The 20,794-nt window shown below is 42.9% G+C and overlaps 1 protein-coding gene across 3 annotated transcripts in view; it reads left to right on the top strand.

Moving 5' to 3' along the window:
- LOC127643294 (macrophage mannose receptor 1-like) overlaps positions 1–20,794 on the top strand; it is a 42,896-nt gene that overhangs the window by 2,030 nt on the left and 20,072 nt on the right. The window contains exon 1 of one of the 3 annotated variants that reach the window (XM_052126006.1): positions 8,790–8,890. The exons of the other annotated variants lie outside the window; for them this stretch is intronic. The gene's annotated coding sequence lies outside the window, so the exon portion shown is untranslated. Of the gene's footprint in view, positions 1–8,789; positions 8,891–20,794 lie in introns of those variants that run through there. 3 annotated transcript variants of the gene reach the window in all.

Below are 20,794 nucleotides of genomic sequence, written 5' to 3'. Positions count from 1 at the left end.
CAGTTACCGCAGATATGTTTGTGTATTGTTTAATATTGTTTCAGTCCCCATCTTGTCAGTATTTGTTCATTGGTTCAATGTTTTTGAAAGTATGGATGGTAATGTGATTTAGATATTTTGTTGTGTATAATGTTAAAGAGCACCTATTATGGTTTTTGAAATATGACCGTTCATGTAGTGTGTTATATCGCTGTTTGTGAATGTAAATTAAGTCTGCAAAGTTTCAAATATAAAGAGATATTGACTCCCAAAAGAAAGAACCGATTCTGAACACCTGAAACAAGTCGTTAGTAATTCCAGACTTACTTCCTGTAATAACCTATGTAATTTAGTAACAAAAAAACCTGCCTCTGGTCTTCATTGGCTGCTCGTGAACAGCTTTGACCCGCCCTCAAACACTACACTAAGCGGTAGACCAATCACAACAGACTGGGGACATCTGACCAATCAGAGCAGAGTATGCTCTCTGAAAGGAGTTTAGAGTGAATGCTTTAGAACGGATCAGTGAACGAGTCGTTCCCATAAGAGATAGCGTCACCTATTTGGGGTTAAAATAATTAAAGATAATAAGACTAGGTGCCCCTGCAATTTTTTCCCAATTATTGAAAATACACACAAGGTACTGATTGGTTGCTGAGAGATCTGTCAATCAAGGGTAGAGTTCTGCTCACTAAAGCAGAAGACATTTCTCACTTCTCATAAACTGCTCAGTCACTTTATGTTGACAAACACACATGTACATTAACTGACTGTATGTTTACTACATTAAGAAATCAGTAATACTAAATTCATATGATAAAGGTGGTTTAAATTGTATCAACTTTAGCGCTATGAACAACACTTTTAAAATAGACTGGCTTAGACGATATTTTCCAATCCCATGATCTGTTTGAATACATTCCCTCCACATTTTCTCATTTGGGTGGTATAGAATTTCTATTATAAGATTGAAAGACTTCCAATTAAACTCTCATGACAGAGTTGACATATATTCATGACAGAACCTTTAATGTTGCTGTGAACAATGTGACCAATTTGTCCTGTGGAGTGGCACAAGGTTCAGTTTTGGGTCCGATTTTGTTTTTACTGTACATTTTGCCACTTGGTCAAATTATTGGTTGTTTCAAGGATGTATCATACCATTTCTATGCTGATGATGTCCAGTTGTATTGTTCTTTTAATGAGTCTGAGTTTCATCGTTTGTCTCTGTTTTTAGAGTGTGTGTCCTCCATCAAAGATTGGCTAGCCACAAACTATTTGCAGATAAACTCAAACAAGACTGAAGCTCTGATTTTTGCCCCAGCCCATAAGATCCCGCTGATCAAACAGCACCTTGGCTCTCTGGGCCGCTCTGTCAAATCCAGCCTCAAAAACCTGGGGGTTGTGTTTGACCAGGCCATGTCTTTGGAGACACACTCTAAACAGCTCGTCCGAAATTGTTTTTATCATCTTAGGAACATCTCTAAAATTCGCAAAATGTTATCAAAGAAAGATCTGGAAATAATAATTCATGCTTTCATATCAACAAGACTTGACTACTGCAACTCTGTTTTTATCTGTCTGAATAAGTCTGCTTTGAACAAATTAAAAATTGTTCAAAATTCTGCTGCTAGACTTTTAACAGGTGCCCCTCGAAGGTCTCACATAACACCAGTCTTACTGGATCTCCATTGGCTCCCTGTAAAATCCAGGATTGATTTTAAGATTTTAGTGCTGACTTTCAGAGCCTTAAATGGTCAGGCCCCACATTACATCCTGGACCTTTTGAAGCTGTATTCCTCTGACCGCACTCTCCGGTCCTCTGGCCAGAACTTACTTGCAGTCCCTAAGACTCGTTATAAGACCCGAGGGGACATGTCATTTCAGTCTGTAGCTCCCAGACTGTGGAACGCCCTGCCCCTGTCCATGCGTCTGGCAGACACTGTTGCCTCTTTTAAAAAGGCTCTGAAAACATGTTTATTTAAGAAGGCTTTTGGTTGATGGGTTTTCACTAGTGTCACTTTAATCTTACATATGTATATACATTTTATACTGTTTGTTTTTACTTATCCTCCTGTACAGCACTTTGTGATTTTATCTGTGAAAAGCGCTTTATAAATAAACTTTACTTACTTACTTACTAGAAATGGTGTTTATATGTCTGCACTCTCTGTCTGTCCTCCCAGACCTGAAAATACTCCAGTTGGTTTGATTTGCTTTTCCATGTTAAAATCTAACAATTATAAAATGAGATCCTTATTTCTGAAAGAGAGTATCTCTTCTCCTCATGTTATTTTCTATTGGAACAATCTCTTTAATAATGCTCCCAATGGCAGGCTAGCACCAGCTCTGCCACCATTGGTGTGTGAATGTGAATGTGAGTGTGGATGGGTGAATGTGTAAAGCGCTATATAAGTGCAGACCATTTACTCTCTATCTGTTTTTTTTTTTCTTGTCTTACTCTGATTTATATTGTATCGTGAGGCATGTGATATGCACCTTTGCTGTAATATGGACATTTTGTACATGCTACTTGTTGATAATAAAGTGTTAAAAAAAAAAACATTTATGAATGTTAAGATGAGTAGAAGAAGAAACAGTTTCCATCCTGCACAATTATTTGCTAATAAAGTTTAATCCATTTTATTTCACTTTGAAGTTTATGATTATTGTTCGTTGTAATGAAATAATAATACCCCCTAGTTAAAAAAGAAAAAAATTATTAAGAATCAATATTTGTGTGAGGATCGAAATTTTCAGAAGTATCGATACTTTTAGAGTGTGTTTCTTGTGTTTGGGCTCAATTTACTGGCAACCTCACTGTAAATATTGTACATTATTTTGCAGAAGTTAACTTCTGCTAAAATCTTTTAGTTCCCCGTCTGTCGCTCACTTCGACGTTGTGTTGAAGAAGTGACACTAGGGGTCTCTCTTGAGCTCCTTTTGCATCTCTGATCTATGAGAAAAGGCCAATGAGAAATTGGCAGACAGAATTTGTATGTCCCGCCCCCGGACATACATAAACGGAGGGAAATGTGTAGTCCTCCTGAAAAGAAGTATATTATGATTAACGAAGAATGCTGATGTGATGGCTTCTCATCGCTGTCTTTTCATGAATCCCAATAACAGCATATGCGTTTTACATTAGTGGTATCACGTCTTTGCATATTAATGACTGGTTGTAAACACAAATAACTTCAAACATTTTTCATATGCAGTATTTACAACTGACAGAGTGACACTCAAATCTCATATTCTTTACAAGCAGGATAATATTTCCAGAATGTACACATAAGCACTGAAACAAGATATAACATTTTCATTAATACATATATCCTTAATACATCTGACATGAAATTAATGAATGTAGCTATGCAGTTAGTAGTCTATTGTCTGATGTATTACATTCAATTAAGACACATATGAAATTCACTCAACCAAAATATAATACATAACTCACAGTTAACAGAGATCACAGGGGGGTTAAATGACCAAATATGTAAGTCGATGATAATTTATAACTCTAAAACAACATTATCAGAATTACATCGCTATATTTTGACCATTTATTGCATATTGCGGGCTGTCGCTCTAATCAAGGAGCACCCATGCTAACCATGTGTTCGGCCGCACTGAACTCATGACAAACCATTAATAAAGTGAAAAGAACTGCTTTCAACTCGTACAAATCATTAGTATTCGGTTTAACAGTGTTTATTTTCAAACTGAAGTGTGTTTTGTGCATTTTGTTGCTCAGTTACCTGAAAAGAAGTATATTATGATTAACGAAGAATGCTGATGTGATGACTTCTCATCGCTGTCTTTACTATGAATGAAGCACATCACAGGCACGCACCCAACTGAAGCGTGCGATGACGTCATAACGCAGGTTTGTCAAATGAATATGATTAATTCACTAAATGCACATAACACTCTTTTTTTTTTTTACATAAAGCACAAATAGGAAATCTAACAATATTTAGCAGTATTAGAAATATAACATTTAGCAATTTTATATAGAAAATAGAAATATGCATAAACATAACGTCTAGGTTACGAATGTAACCTCCGTTCCCTGATGAAGAGAACGAGACGTTGTGTCGGAGAAGCGACACTAGGGGTCTCTCTTGAGCACCGAATATGCCTCTGATCTATGAAAAAAGGACAATGAGAAGTTGGCAACTAGTATTTGCATACCCGCCCCGGACATACGGTATAAAGGCAGGGAAATACGTCAAGTTCATTCAGGTTTTTTCTGAGGAGCCGGAAATGGTCCGGCCACTACAGTGGCTTGGCTCAGCGACGTGGCCGGAAAGGACACAAGAGAAGCGACACTAGGGGTCCAATTTAACTCACGCCATGCGCTGAGCCGTGTACGTGTTCTGACACAGGAGCGGGCAGGTGTTATACGTGCCAGACGACCGGATGTATCAGACTGCACGTACCCTTCCCCAATGCCCCAAAAAAGTCGGAGTCCTTTGGTTACCCTAGATAGGGGAACAAGGCGATGCTTGCCAATCTGGGAACGGGCCAAGCCTGGCTGGGCCTTTTTTCTCTCTGTTTTTCTCGCAGAGAGCAATAGACAGCCGGGGCCCTTACACGCACTGAGGGAAGGGGGTCTTACCCAATTTCCTATTCTTTCAGGGGGAAAAGACCCTGCGGAGACCACACCTACCCGGCGTGGAGGTAAAGTGGTGAATACATTACATGTGTTTTTAGGCGACAAGTGGGAGTGGCGCGGTGGTAGATCCAGCCTCAGCAAGGGGGAGTTGCTACAACACGGCGACCGGAGGACAGCCGGAACTGCGTCCGCTATCACATTGAGTTTGCTAGGGATGTGAGTGGATGTGACTTGAGTCGCTGCTGGCTCCAAAGGAGGAGACGACGGACGAGTCGTGACATGTGACGGGAGCGTACGCCTCCTTGGCGATTTATGTACACTACCGCAGTGGTGCTGTCTAACCTGACTAGGACATGTTTGTCTCGAATTAACGGGAGAAACTTCCGCAGGGCAAAGAAAACAGTCAACAACTCTAGGCAATTGATATCAGTGGCGATTTGAAGATGCGCGGCAATTGAAATCTCATTGGCCCCCCTGAGGCCACCCCAGAACTGATTGGTAGTTCAACATGTTCATCAACACAAGAACGAAGAACCAAGAGAAACACCTGTCAATCAAAGATGACATCAGCCACACTGACCTAGGGTCAGTTTTATATTTCTGACCATTATAGTAGTGGTGGGACTGAAGCTGTGTGAGCTGATCTCTGATCAGTGGGGAGGTCACGTGCAGCGGGCGCCAGGTCTGGAGTATAATGGTCAGTCAGAAGCACGAAGCTGACACAAGCTAGCGTCTATCTACAATTTCCAAGGATTTGAATTTTGATGACGTCAATTTTGTTAATTGAGAGGTATGTTCATCTAATTTAATGATCACACCGAGGTAGCGTTTGTGGATGGCTCATGTTCTCACTGCGAGAACATGACTATGGCAACGTTGCTGTCGTGGCTTTCCTTCAACAGAAGGAACGCCACTCCAGCCACACCCCACGTCGTTCCTTCTTCCCACAGAATTGAGGATGACCCAGCTGGCGATGGAGGCGATCTGGGGATGGCAGTGGGCTCGGTTCCCACGGGTACGCCCACGCAAACCACTCGCCCCGGCACGCTTGTTGACTCCCGTCCGTGCTCGAGGCAACAGCGGCTCGCCTCACAGCCAGCCTGCCTATCCTCTTAAGCCCCCCGAGCTGGATGAGCTCGCCGCTGCATTGGAGAGCGGTCCGGCATCTGACGCGGATGACTCAACTGGGTTGAGGCACTTAAAGATCTGCACTTGGGTAGTCCTGATCCCGACGTGCTGCAGGAACTGTGCTCACTCGGGCAGGCGATCATCATCTGAGGCTGAACTTGTTCGAGATGCACGAAGTGGACAAGACACCCTGTCTCCCAGCTCGTTTATGCAATTCAGTTTGCCAGGCCCCCCTCCCCTTCGGGGGCGTCCGCTTTACCGCTGTACATGTTGAACATGCCAAATCCCTGCACGCGGAAATCGCGACCCTCTTACACAGACGCGATAGAGCCTGTCCCTCCAACCTTGTCAGCGACAAGAAGGGTTTCTACAGCCCTTACTTCATTGTACCCAAGAAAGGAGGCCGCTTACGACCGATCTTGGACTTGAGAGTTTTCAACCGGGCCTTGCACAAACTCCCGTTCAAAATGCTCATGCAAAAACACATTTTAACTTGCATTCGGCATCTAGATTGGTTCGCAGCGGTAGACCTGAAGGACGCGTACTTCCACGTCTCAATATTGCCTCGACATCAACCCTTCCTATGGTTCGTGTTTGACGGCTAGGCGTATCAGTACAAGGTCCTCCCCTTCGGCATGTCCCTGTCCCCTCGCATCTTTACGAAGGTCGCAGAGGCAGCCCTTGCTCCGCTTCGGGAAGCAGGCATCCGCATGCTCAACTACCTCAACGACTGGCTTATCCTGGCCCACTCCCGAGAGTTACTATGCGCCCACAGGGACCAGGTGCTCAGGCACCTCAGCCGTTTAGGGCTTCAGGTCAACTAGGAAAAGAGCAAGCTCACCCCGGTTCAGAGCATCTCTTTTTTCAGCATGGAGTTAGACTCAGTCTCAATGTCAGTGCCCCTCACCAATGAGCACGCGCAGTCAGTGCTGAAATGTCTCGCCGCCTTCAGGCTGGGCACAGGGGTCCCTTTAAAACTTTTCCAGAGGCTCCTGGGGCATATGGCGTCCTCCGCGGCGGTCGCGCCACTGGTGTTGATACATATGAGACCGCTTCAGCACTGGCTCCAGACTCGAGTCCCGAGACGACCCACACCTGCCGCCAAACATTCAAACCCTGGACAGACCTCTGCTTTCTGAGGACAGGATTCCCCTTGGTGTCCCAATCAGTCCTGGTCACTACCGACACCTTCAAATTGGGTTGGAATGCCGCGGGCCATTGGAAAGGGCCCCTGCTGCGCTGGCACATCAACTGCCTAGAGTTGTTGGCTGTACTCTTTGCCCTGCGGAGGTTTCTCCCATTAATTCAGGGCAAACACGTCTTTATCCGATCCGGATGCGCTATCTTGACAACGCTTGCCCAGCAGAGAGTGGAGGCTTCACCCCAGTCGGTCCAGCTGATTTGGGAATGGTTCAGCAAGGCTCAGGTAGACCTGTTCGCCTCCCGAGAGACCTCCCACTGCCCGCAGTGGTATGCCTGAATGGAGACTCCCCTCGGGGAAGACATGCTGGCACACAGCTGACCCACGGGGCTGCGCAAGTACGCATTTCCCCCAGTGAGCCTTCTTGCACAGGTGCTGTGCAAGGTCAGGGAGGAGGGGGAACAAGTCACCCTAGTGGCCCCCTGTTGGCCCACTAGGACTTGGTTCTTGGATCTCATACTCTCGCCCTCCCTGGCGAATTCCCCTGAGGAAGAACTTTCTTTCTCAGGGATGGGGACGGGATGTGGAAGATCAAGCTGATCTACCACCTATCATCGTAGACACGATCAACCAAGCCAGAGCCCCTTCTACCAGGCAACTTTACACCCTAAAGTGGTGCTTGTTCGCGAATTGGTGTTCTTCCCGGGCTGAAGACCCACAGAGGTGCGCAGTTAGGTCAGTGCTCTCATTCCTGCAGGAGAGGTTGGAGGGGAGGCTGTCCCCCCATTCATTCCTATGGGGAGTTCTGCAGAGATTGTCAGAGCGAGTGACTGTAACAAAGGTGTCAGTTTGCAAATGTATGTTTTCTTTAATGTTAATTGTTTTATTTACTGTTGAAACATGAAGATATATGAGAGCAATACAAGAGAAATATGGGCCGAAGTTTGGCCAAGACGCCAGGGTTAACCTATTTTTAATAAACACACTTGAGAGTCAGGTCTCCTAAGCAACCAAACTGACCCGGTTGCTAGGGAAGGTAGAGTCACATGAGGTAACCTCCTCATGGTTGCTATAATGTGGTTCTCGCTCTCGGTGGGGCGTGTGGTGAGTTGTGCGTGGATGCCGCAGAGAATAGCGTGAAGCCTCCACACGTGCTACATCTCCACTGTAACACGCTCAACAAGTCATGTGATAAGATGCGCGGATTGATGGTCTCAGACGCGGAGGCAACTTTTTGCCAGGGTGGCGGAGGAGATTTGTCCTCCACCACCCTGATTGAGGCGAGTCACTACACCACCATGATGACTTAGAGCACATTGGGAATTGGGCATTTCAGATTAGGGAAATTTTTTTATTAATAAATAAAATATATAAATAAACAAAAAATTTAATTAAATAAACACACTTGATAATGTATTAGTGGTTATTATTTCTGTATTAATAGAACATTTTTAGGTCTTTAAAAACTGAATTTTTCGGCCAACTTCCAAATTGGCTGCCAAAACAGTGGTAGCACAAGTTCCCAAATAACTCAATAACGTAACATTTGATTGGCTCAAAAAATAAAAGGTAAAATTACACCAACAGATATGACCATTTCTTCTGCAGTGTGTTTTTTTCCCTTTGCTATATAAATTATATCAAACTGATACTTTTCTTTATCCTGTAACTCAAATAAAGGAAAATGTGAGCTCCCCCTGCTGGCCTCACTATAACCTCTTTCAGCAGAAACCTTGGTTTGTCTAAAGGAGGTCTCCCGTCCAGTTATTGGCTCAACCATGCTTCACTTCCTTTGGTAACCAGTCAACAGCAACACTCCTAATGTAAGCAGAACACCTCTTCTAAGGTGGAGCCTACGAGGTTAGCAAAACAAAGCATAACACAGAGGTACACTTGCGAGGAGACCAGAGGCCATTCTTTTTGACTGGATGTCTATGGCAGAGATGCTACGCTGAATAAACTGATGTTGTGAGGAAACAGCTCATCACTTAATGAAATGACCGCCTCTCTGCTAATCTTCAGTACGTTTACACTGAACAAAAACTCCATGTTTTGTGGAGCAGTGTTCAACTTGAGTCAGAGCTCTTGGGGGTACCCTAATACAGACTCCTCCAAACCCTACATGTAAAACAAAAAGTTTTGTTCACATTTTGAATAAAGTGCACATGGTGTAATTTAGATAGTGAGCATTACTGATATGCCTTCAGACCAGGGGTTAAATTGGGCCGGAATGGTCCGGAACGGCGATTCCGGCCCCTTCGATTACAAAAAGAATGAAAAAAATGCTTGTTTGTCAATTCATCCCAGTTATTGTATTCTCCGATGTGGTTTTTAGTGTTTGTTTGATCCCATTGACACATTCCATCATTATGCTTGGCTCTAGTCAGTTGTGGACTCTGGTTGAGGCAGCATGCACGAGAGCAGCACCAGTCCGCACGTTCTGCTTCTGTACCGCGCCGTGGTCCGATCTCTGATTCAAAGAACTCTGCTCATCCGTTTGTTAGATCCGCTGATATGTAGTTGCTTAGTTTTGTTTGCATTCATGCACTCAACGGCCCAAAGATTTGGTCGTAAAAAGAACATTTTGGTGCAGTTGGAGTATACTGAAAATGATTGCTGTAATTGACACTTTTCATGACTATATACAGTCATTGTGACAGCTGTAACTGTAATCTTGATTATTTTTGCTGCATAACGTTGCGAGCGTACTGTAGTACATAGTATATGTAGTATATATATATATATATATATATATATATATATATATATATATATATGTAGCAAAAATATTGGTTTATTAAAATAATAATTACAAAATGATAAAGATAGAGTGTTTAAAATGTCTACCCGAAGAACTACTCTCATTTTCAGTCAACCCAATGATATGTCTCTGGATGGAGTTTTAGCACTCAAACAAACATGTTGTCATTTTCATGGTGATAAATGTTACTCAAAAATGTTCTCCCTCATGCAAAAGCACAGGGAAATGTGCCTCAAGCACTCAATGCAAAGCACACGACCTTGTTCAAAGTCACAAGTTCAGGTCCATCAAAGACGCCTATTTTACAGAGGTGCCTGGAATTGTTCCTGGCAGGCAGCAGATGCCTTAACCAGGTCAACATCCCTAGTCCTAACCATTTTGAGCCTGTAAGGCTGAGTAGGCTGACAGGAACAACATCAGGCACCTTTCTCCCATCGTGATCAAGCCTACATTGGGGTTGCCCCTGGTGGCTGATATTGGTACTGTACTAGATTTTTATTCACCATACACAAATGACATGTTAAATGTCCTGTATTGCGTACAAGCATGTGCAAGTGGGCGAGCGAACGAACGAGAGATCGAAAAAGACGGAGGGAGCTTCGCTGCTGCTTTGATCTGATTAGCTCCGATTCCGATCAGGATTTTGAGAATCACACCGAATGAAACATTGTGATGTCAAATTGACTATATACGTTACTACAGCATTAAAATATACCTTGAGTTAAAAGTCATATTTAATTAAAGACATGATTTAAAATGAGACCCACCAAGAATGCGTGAATTAGCGTTCAAGGAATCTCCTGTTGCATACCACTGTAATTCGCTCCGTACTTATGAAGACAAAAACTTTGCGCCTATGAATATATAGATTTTGGGGTGTTGAGCGAAGGCAAACGGGCAGCCGACTTCGTTCAGCGTCAGGGTTCGGAACCACCCGGGATGCTCTTGGGGACTGCGGCTGACTTGCCGTAGGACGGCTTTCTTCAGCTCAAGGTACCTCAGGAGGTTGTCGTCCTGGAGTAGTTTGGCTGCGAGTTGGAACTCCCCGGTCAGCAGCGGTAGGAGGTGGACTGCCCATTGTGCCCACTGCTGTTCCAGAGCTTGGGTAATGTGCTCGAAGAGCTCCAGAGAGGCCTCTTCATCTTGCGCCCCCATCTTTGCCAGTGGCACATGGGAGTTTGCTGCTGCATACCCACCCTTGATGTGCCAAGCTCCGCAAAGCCCGTTGGTCCTCTTCTTGGCCTCAAAGGAGTGTCTCGAAGCGCTGTTGCTGCTCTGCCCGCAGATCCTTGAGGGCCTAGTGTTGCGCCTGGTGGATGCTGGCGAGGGATCAACGCTTCCTCCAGTCGTGAAGATGATTTCATAGCAGCATACCTTCCTCCTTATCCCGGGTTTCGTCACCAGTATAAAGGGAGAAGCGGGAACCGGTTTACACAGTTCATTTGAGTATGTTTTATTCCACTGTTTCTGCCACCACTCATAACTCACACAAACCATTTGCATGTGTCCCATCGATGAATTATGAATTAAGAATTCAAACCAGCATGACCCAATCTTAACCTGCTTATCATAACTTCCTCTTTCCTATCACGAATAGTTGCTGCGTGCCAAAGTTCATGTTTGGCGAACTTCACATTTTGACCTCTTGACTGAATACAAAGTTTGAAGCAGTTCTGCGGTGAACAAAGTAATTTTGCATGCTCAAAGCTTCATGTGTCTGCACCTTTACCATTTCTGAGATGCTTAGCTTTCATTTTAACATCTATTTCCATATTCTGTGGAGGTGTTTAAATAAAGAACCTCATAAATTCTTGCAAGCAAAGTCAGTATTTAAATTAGCCGCAGTCTTCCATACTGCAAGGTTTTGCATAAAGATAATGTAGGTAGTTAAAGGCAAGTAAAAGGAATAAGTAGAGAGTAAAAACTGAATATACAGGGAAGAACACATGAGCCTAAGCAGTTTGAACCAAACCTTCATTTCTCCTCCATGTTGCAGGTAAATGGAAACTTTTTGTGATTTCAAGATGTTTTTCCAATTTAATCTTTACAGATTTGAATGCTTTTTTCTTCCTAATGCAATACCACATTTTAAATGACAAATAATACTATCAGCATTACAATATGAGTAAAAAGATTAATTGGAATAATTGCGTGGATTGCAGAATGTCTTTTAACATTGTGATGTTACTTATTAACAATTAAAAAAAAAGTTTCATTTATTTAGTTCCAGGTCTAAGTTTGTTTACAGTATTTCCATGTTTAAGTTAGATCTTGAACTCTACATTTAAAATGTGGACCCCACTGTATATGACAGTTTAAATATGCATAGACATGTGATCACGTGTGTGTGATATGCATGATACATGCTATAAGTACAATGATCCAGTATCTCACAGAATATAAAGCGAATCCACCCACATTTGGTTAAGTACTGTAAAAGGTGAAACTGTGCAACTGTTCCATTAAAGAGCTTTTTATTACTAGACCTGCAGCTAGTTTCAAGAAACCTCGGAATTTAAGTGACAACTGTTAAGAACAATAGCTTTTAAAATGATGGGTTTTCACTGCAGTCATATTAAACAATATGTGTGACTTAGTCATAATATATAGACTTAGTTAATAAAATGCATTAAAGGAATATTCCAGGTTCAATACAAGTTAAGCTCAATCAACAGCATGTGTGGCATAATATTGATTACCACAAAAAAAAAACATTTTTTAAAACAATTAATAGCAAAAATTGAGGTGATCCCTTAAAATCATGTTTACACATATATTCCTTTTGTTTTATGGCTATACTTCTGAAACATTGAGTATTTTTACATTCAAAAATTGGCCCCACTGACTTCCGTTGTAAGAGTCTCGCTGTCACCTCGATTTTAGCTTTTTTTGTAAATAAAGGAGGGACGAGTCAAAATGAATTCTGATGGTAATCAACATTATGCCACAAATGCTGTCGATTGAGCTTAATTCGTATTGAATAGTCCTTGAATTTAGATGTTGCCACATGAAGGAAGCGTTTAGATTCTGGCAAAACACTTGTATTTAGTTGTAATGAGTTCACAAGATGGGGAAAGAGGAGACGGAAACCAGAAAGGAGAGAGAAAGAGCGAGTTGGAGAGACAGAGAGAGAGAAAAGTTCCCGTGGGCACGTCACCCACCTGGTCCTCAGCTGATCCTTCCCCCCTCTGGCAGATGGAAGTAATTCCTTCACCTCCCAGCAGACAGCAGCGGGTCCTCCATCCCCTGGCTGATGGCAACAGCTTCTTCATCCCCTGGCAGATGGCAGTGGGCAATGGGCTTCTCCGCCTCCTGGCAGCCGGCAGTGGGCTCCTCTGTACCCCGGCAGACAGCAGCGGTTTCTCCGCCTCCTGGCGGATGGCAGCGGCTCCTCTGTTCCCTGGCAGAGGCAAAGGCTCCTCCGCCTTCCGGTGGACAGCAGAGGTTTCTCCACCTCCTGGCAGCCGACAGTGGGCTCCTCTGTCCCCTGGCAGAGGCAACGGCTCCTCCGCCTTCCGGCGGAGAGCAGCGGTTTCTCCGCCTCCTGGCAAATGGCTGCGACGACTCTGTCCCCTGGCAGAGGCAACGGCTCCTGCGCCTTCCGGTGGACAGCAGAGGTTTCTCCAAAAACATTTGACTTTAAATAATTTCACTTTCAGTTGCAGAAAATCAATCAACATGCCTCATGCTGCATTATTTATAATAATTTGTATCATAGCCAATTGATCAGTGAACAAACTCACAACTATCAGAAGAGACGGCCCAGAAAAGTATTCAACTTTTAGTTTTGCATGGTTAGTTTCAGAGAAACGACAGATTTGTGCTTAGATCTGAGGTTAAGAGGAATTTTTACCACAATTGATTTGTCTGCTGTCACGTCTACTATCAACAGGAATACTGTCAAAGACCTCACAAGACTTTATTCTGATCTGAGAACCAAAGACCTGGACTGAAGCTCAATCATTCTGCTGGGAGAAAAACCTTGATCTGGCCCCTGTTTCAAATGATAGAGACAGATTGATGATAGAGGAAGCAAATTACAGGCAGTTTAAACATTTTGCCTGAGTTGGGTTCTACAATGATGTAAGTGCTTGGCACTGGTGTTGGAAAAATGATGTAAAATGTGACTTTCAGATGTAAAAGTGAAAATTAAAGTGGAGATGTTTTTCACTTTTCTGTTTCTCACCCACACCAATCATGTCACTTCTGAAGACATGGATTTAACCACTGGTATCTTATGGATTACTTTTATGTTTCCTTAATGTGATTTACCGGACAACAGGTCAATAACTTTCGGGGCGTGCTGAAGCGGGTTTGACCAGGACGCCAAACAAGCTAGAACCTCTACTGTGCTCAACAGTACTGCAGAACACACCAAACAGACCAGATCTGAGAAACCCGATCACGGGTTACACTGTGAACACAGCCTTCACAACCTTTGGTGAAACACTAATGAAATAAATTTCAATGTGTGCTTGGGCCTTCTTTGCCAAATGCCTTAAATGTAGAGTGACTCATAATGTGAACCTGGACCAGGAAAGTGGAAACCTAGCGCGTGTGGAGACTTCACGCTATTCTCCGCGGCATCCACACACAACTCACCACACGCCCCACAGAGAGCGAGAACCACGTTATAACGACCATGAGATTATACCCCATGTGACTCTACCCTCCCTATCACCAGTTGGTTGCTAAGGAGACCTGACTGCAGTCAGTCAGGATTTGAACTCACGACTCCAGGTGTGGTAGTCTTCCTGAGCTACCCAGACCCCCTGAATTGACTAATCTTAAATAAAATAAAATGAAATGTACATATTTTCTTTATAGTAAATTTTAATAATTTTTTACAAAATAACACGATTCAATTGTGTTATGAAATTAAAATGTGTAAATCTTCAAAATATAGGCTAAAATAATGTGTTCTTTGTTTGCATCAAGGATATATAACGCAGTGTGCAGACAACATGAATTCAAATCCTTGTTATTTTTATTGCATTTAGACAAACATTAACTGAAATAAACTTTGTACATCAAAACTAGAACAAATTTGTTTCCACAAATATTTTGCATAACACATTTGATTGCATAAAAGTTTTCATCAATTTAATCATGTTTATTGTTTTGTGAGCATGTGTGAGCACACACACTCTCTCTCTCTCACACACTCTCTCTCACACACACACACACTCTCTCTCACACACACACACTCTCTCACACACTCTCTCTCTCACACACTCTCTCTCTCTCACACACTCTCTCTCACACACTCTCTCTCTCTCACACACTCTCTCTCTCTCACACACTCTCTCTCACACACACACTCTCTCTCTCTCACACTCTCTCTCACACACACACACTGTCTCTCTCACACACTCTCTCTCTCTCACACACTCTCTCTCTCTCACACACTCTCTCTCACACACACACTCTCTCTCTCTCACACTCTCTCTCACACACACACACTGTCTCTCTCACACACTCTCTCTCTCTCAAATTCAAATTCAAATTCAAATGAGCTTTATTGGCATGACAAATTGTACATTGTATTGCCAAAGCATTTATATGAGTATGAAAATTAACAGTAGAACAAATTCTGTATTGAACAAGTGTGTAAATAAAAATAATAATAATAATAATATATATATATAATAATAATTAACAGTGTGTATACTTTCAGTGGTGTGTGAGTGAGTGAGTGTGTGTGTGTGTGTGTGTGTGTGTGTGTGTGTGTGTGTGATGTGTGTGTGTAGTGTGTGTGTAGTGTGTGTGTAGTGTGGGTGTATTTGTGTGTGTGTGTGTGTGTGTGTGTGTGTGTGTGTGTGTGTGTAAATGGGCGCATCACTGTTTGGTCGACTCTTCCCTCTTTTTGTGGCAGGAGTTGATGTATTTTGCTGCTAGTGAAATGCAGTCTCTTTGTTCACCAAGTAAATATTGAGCTTGTGCATCATTCTTATTGAAGTTGGGACAAATCATTTCAAATTTGGGAAAGAAGTGTTTTCGAATGTCATTATAATTAGGGCAGGTGGTTAAGAAGTGCAGCTCTGTTTCTATTTGTCCTTGGTTACAGTACGGGCATAACCTGCCCTCTCTGGGCATCCAGCTCTGTCTGTATCTGCCCTTCTCTATCATCAGGCTGTGGTCGCTCAGTCTGTACCTCGTCATGTGTTTCCTCAGTTTGTGGTCTCTGACTGTACTCAGGTATTCTGCTGTCGTGTAGTCTCTGTTTAGGGTCAAATAACATTGTAGTTTACTTTGTTTTTGTGTTGTTTCATTCCAATAAGTTCGGTACTTTTCTTTTTGTGCTGTTTATCATTTGGTTGGGCCGGATTGTGTGGATGAGGGTGTCCGTGTCCTGAGGCTGATTATTGTTAGTCGTGTTAGTCTGTGTGTGGAGCCTCAGGACCAGCTGGATGATGGGACTCTTCTCAGCGTTCACTTCATGGTTTTTAAGGGCTTTATAATGATAAGAGTTGGGGTCACTCAGTTTTAGATGTTTCCAAAATTTGATGGCTCGTTTCTCAATGTGGATTAATAGAGGGTATTGGCCTAATTCTGCCCTGCATGCATTATTAGGTGTGTTTCTCTGTACCCGAAGAATGCTTTTACAAAACTCTGTATGCAGGGCTTCAATCGGATTTTTGTCCCATTTGTCAAATTGGTGATTTAGGAGAGGACCCCAAACTTCACTGCCATATAGTGCAATAGGTTCAATGACTGACTGGAATATTTTGAGCCAGATTCTGATTGGTATTTCAAATTGGATAGATTTTTTAATGGCATAGAAAGCCCTTCTTGCTTTCGCTTTCAGTTCATTCACGGCCAAGTTGAGGTTTCCGTTTGCACTGAATTTCAGCCCGAGGTATGTGTAGTTTGTGGCATGATCAATTTTGGTCGTACCAAGGGTGAAATTGTGTCTCTTTCCCTGACATCTGGGTCTTTTCTGGAATGTTAGTACTTTTGTTTTAGTTGTGTTAATGGTCAGGGCCCAGGTCTGACAGAACTGATGCAGGAGGTCCAGGTTCTGCTGTAGACCCTCTTCTGTTGGAGACAGCAGGACCAGATCATCTGCATACAGCAGGAACTTTATACTGGAGTCATGTAGTGTGAGGCCAGGAGCTGCGGATTGTTCTAGGAGTTTAGCCAATTCATTAATGTAAATATTGAAGAGGGTCGGTGATAGTGGGCAGCCCTGTCTCACACCCCGCCCTTGAGTGAAGAACTCCGTTTGTTTATTGCCAATTTTAATTGCACATTGATTGTTTGAGTACATTGTTTTTATGATGTTGTATGTTTTGCCCCCTACACCAATTTCTGAAAGTTTAGAAAGAAGGCCTTCATGCCAAATTGAATCAAAGGCCTTCTGGAAATCTACGAAGCAAGCAAATATTTTGGTTTTGTTTTGGTTGATGTATTTGTCAATCAGGGTATGTAGGGTGAAGATATGGTCTGATGTTCTAAAATTTGGTAAGAATCCAATCTGACTTTTGCTCAGGACATTGTGCTCGGTAAGGAAGTGAACGAGTCTTGTGTTGATGATGCTGCAGAACATCTTCCCCAGATTACTGCTCACACAGATGCCTCTGTAATTGTTTGGATCTAATTTGTCTCCACTCTTGAATATGGGCGTTATGAGTCCTCTATTCCAGGTGTCAGGGAAATGACCAACACTCAGAACCAAGTTGAACAGTTTCAGTAAGGCCAATCTTAATGTGTGCTGTGTGTTCTTCAGCATTTCATTGAGGATGCCATCTGGTCCGTTTGCTTTTTTGATTTTTAGGGCCTGGATTTTGTCAATCAGTTCATTTTCTGTGATGGGGTAGTCTAATGGGTTTTGGTATTTACCAATTGTTTGTTCCATATTGATATTTTTTTCATATATTTGAGTTTGTTCTGGGTTCATTTTTATTTCACTATAAAGTTGTTCAAAGTGATTTTTCCAGATGTCTCCATTTTGTATGGCTGTTTGTTCATGTTGTTTTTTATTCAGGGAATTCCAATTGTCCCAGAAACTGTTTGAGTGTATCGATTCTTCAATAGTTTTGAGCTGATTTTGCGTGCACTGTTCTCTCTTTGTTCTGAGTGTATTTTTATACTGTTTAAGTTCCTCACAATATTGATGGCGCAGATCTGCATCGTTTGGTTTTCTGTGTTTTTCATTTGATAATTGTCTTAATTTTTTCCTCATTGTTTTACAGTCTAAATCAAACCATTTTTCATTCTCTTGTTTGGTTTTATGGTATTTCTTGGAGGATTTGAGGTTAGATATAGTTGCCAAATAATCAAATATATAATTGATGTTCTCCACGGCCAGATTTACACCATCTCCATCATGAGGATAAACTCTGCACAGGAAGTTGTTTATAAGTGCGCATACTTTTGGGTGGTCCATTGCTGTCACATATTTTTCTGTGCTGTTTTGCGCCCATCTGTATTTCTTTCTGATGTTGTACAGCTTACTGGGCTGTGAAGTTATGTTCAAATGTTTTGTCCTTTTTAGATACACAGTAATTTGGCTGTGATCTGATAGGGGTGTTAGTGGTCTGACCGTGAATGCTCTGAAAGAGAATAGATCTAAATCTGTGATCATGTAATCTACTGTTGAGCAACCATGAAATGAACTGTAGGTGTACCTCCCTAGAGAATCCCCCTCACCCTGCCATTGACGAGGTACAGACCGAGGCTTTGACAGAGCTCAATCAGAAGCTTCCCGTTTTTATTCACTTGGGCATCGGAATTAAACCTTGGGAAGTTTACGGTGTTTTGTGGGAAGTTTTGTCCGAAAATATGGTTATTCCCATTTTCTGTAGTGTAGTCGGGTAGGGATCCTGTTCTGGCATTTAGATCCCCACAGATCAACACACTTCCCTGGGCCTGGAAGTGGTTGATTTGGCTGTGGAGGGTCTCAAAGATGTTCTCATTATAGTAGGGAGATTCAGGGGAGGAATATAAAGAGCACATAAGAACACGTCTTTTGATGTTTGGAGAAGGTGCTTGTTGATTTTGAGCCAGATATGTGATTCTTCTTTTTTAATTGTTTGGATGTAATTATCAATTTCTTGTTTGTGCCAGATTATGATGCCCCTGAATCTCTCCCACGTGTGATTCTTTCGTGCTTTCTAGAGGACAGAGATGTTTCACAGTATCCTGAGGGACAAAGAGTGACTTTATCAGTTCTGCGCCAAGTTTCCTGTAGTATGATTATGTCCATGTTCGATATGTTTTTCTTAAAATCTAAGTTTTGGGTTTTGTTACCAAAACTGGATGAATTAATACCCTGAATATTCCACATTGTAATCGTCAATGATTTCATTTAGTCAAGTTTAAAAATTCTACAATCTTAATAAAGCTCTAGAGTAATACAAACCTATGTCTAACATATTATCAAAGTATACATGTGTAAACCAAATTATGATTTTTTTTTTTTTTTTTTTTTCTCTCTCTCTCTCTCTCTCTCTCTCTCTATCTCTCTCTCTCTCTACTATACTCATCTATACTCATATATATATATATATATATATATACATATATATATATACATACACACATACATACATACACATACATATACCCATATATATATATATATACATATATATTTTATTTTTTTCTAAATATATCGTATGCATCTCTTTTACTCACGACTACTGTTCCAGACGTGTGCATATAAGTTTGAGAAGGTCCTTAATCTCTACTAGGTTGGTGTGGCTTGGTCCTTTCAGGGCTGCAGCATAACTCAGCTGCTCCTGTTGCTCGGGCCGGTGGGGGTGTGGATGTGGACTGGGCCGTTGTTCTGCTGAGATGCTGTTCCTCGCTGGAGCTGCTCTGGGTCTTCTGTGGTTGTGGTGCCAGGAGAAATGGTCCTGTGGTGCAGGGTATTGCTGATGGTGGTAGAGAGCAGGGTGTGGAGGTCCAGGCCATGGGCGGTGGTGTCCAGGATGCAGATGCAGGGGGCAGGATGTGGGTGGCGAGGCCCAGGGCGGGGGGTGGAGGTACAGTGAGTTGGCGATAGGGTGCAGGTCTCTGGGTAGGGGTTGTAGTGTAGGGCTCAGCTGAGTGTGGAGAGACGATGTTTTGTGGTGCTGCGTGAATAAACCGTCTCAGCTGGCTGAGGGGTAGTGGGTGCTTTGGCGTTCTTTGGAAGGCTGCCAGGGGTTCGGCCCAAGGCCACGTCTTTAAGGGTTTTTGCAAACATATGAACACTGTCTTTATGGAGGTGGACGTGGTCATGGAGGTGGTGGATGTCCAGTGTGGGATGATGTGCCAGGTGAACGTTTGGCATTCCAGCACATCTATATGAGATGTCTGTGTTTACTCTGTGTATGGTGCGAGGATGGATGTCTGATCTTGGTAGGATGGTGGAGATAACTACTTTTGAAGTTGGGAAGGTTTGTGTTGCTTTAATGGCCACCCGTGTCACTGATTCTGCCACTCGCTCTTGTTGTGCCCTCAGGTCATTCGTGCCCACATGGATGATGATGTGGCTAGGTTCACCCAGATTGTCTTTGTTCAGTTGTTGTAGGGCATTATCTGTTTTTGGGCACCAGAGTTTTAATGTTTTGTGGCCAGGAAAGAGCTGTTTTTCATTTATGAATTTACCATTTGAATCAATTAGAATTATGATTTCTGTATTCAGTAGGGCATTTTCTTGCTCTTGGGGGCCTTCAGAGGCTTCTGCCTGTGACATCGGTGGTGGTGTTGCTGCTGGAGAGCTGGAGGTTGGTGTCATAGTGTGGGCTGCTGCTGCTGCTGTCTGGCTGCTGGGAGAGCTGGAGTTTGGTGTCGGAGTGTGGACTGCTGCTGCTGCTGTCTGGCTGGTGGGAGAGCTGGGCTGCTGCTGCTTGCAGGTGTGTGTGAGGAGCTCTGTCTGTTCTCTCAGGCGTTGTATTTCTCCCTCTCTGAGCATCAGCACCTCCCTGACTGTTTTCAGTTCTTTACTCAGGGTCTCTCTGTCCTGCTGCAGATTTTGTATCTCTCCTCTTAACTCCTTAACACTAGCTTCAAAGTCTCCTGTGAGGTGACTGAGTTTATTTTCCAGGTGTTGGAAGCTCATTGGATGTTGCATAGGAGAGTGCTAGTTCCCTGAGCTCCACCAGCTCTACCTCTTGTAGGGAGAGACTGTTTCTGATCTGAGTGACAGACTGCTCCAGCTGTGAGTCGCCGTCAT

Source organism: Xyrauchen texanus, chromosome 1 (genome assembly GCF_025860055.1).
Source record: "Xyrauchen texanus isolate HMW12.3.18 chromosome 1, RBS_HiC_50CHRs, whole genome shotgun sequence".
Taxonomy (NCBI): Eukaryota; Metazoa; Chordata; class Actinopteri; order Cypriniformes; family Catostomidae; genus Xyrauchen; species Xyrauchen texanus.
This window is presented reverse-complemented; position numbering and strand designations above follow the sequence as displayed.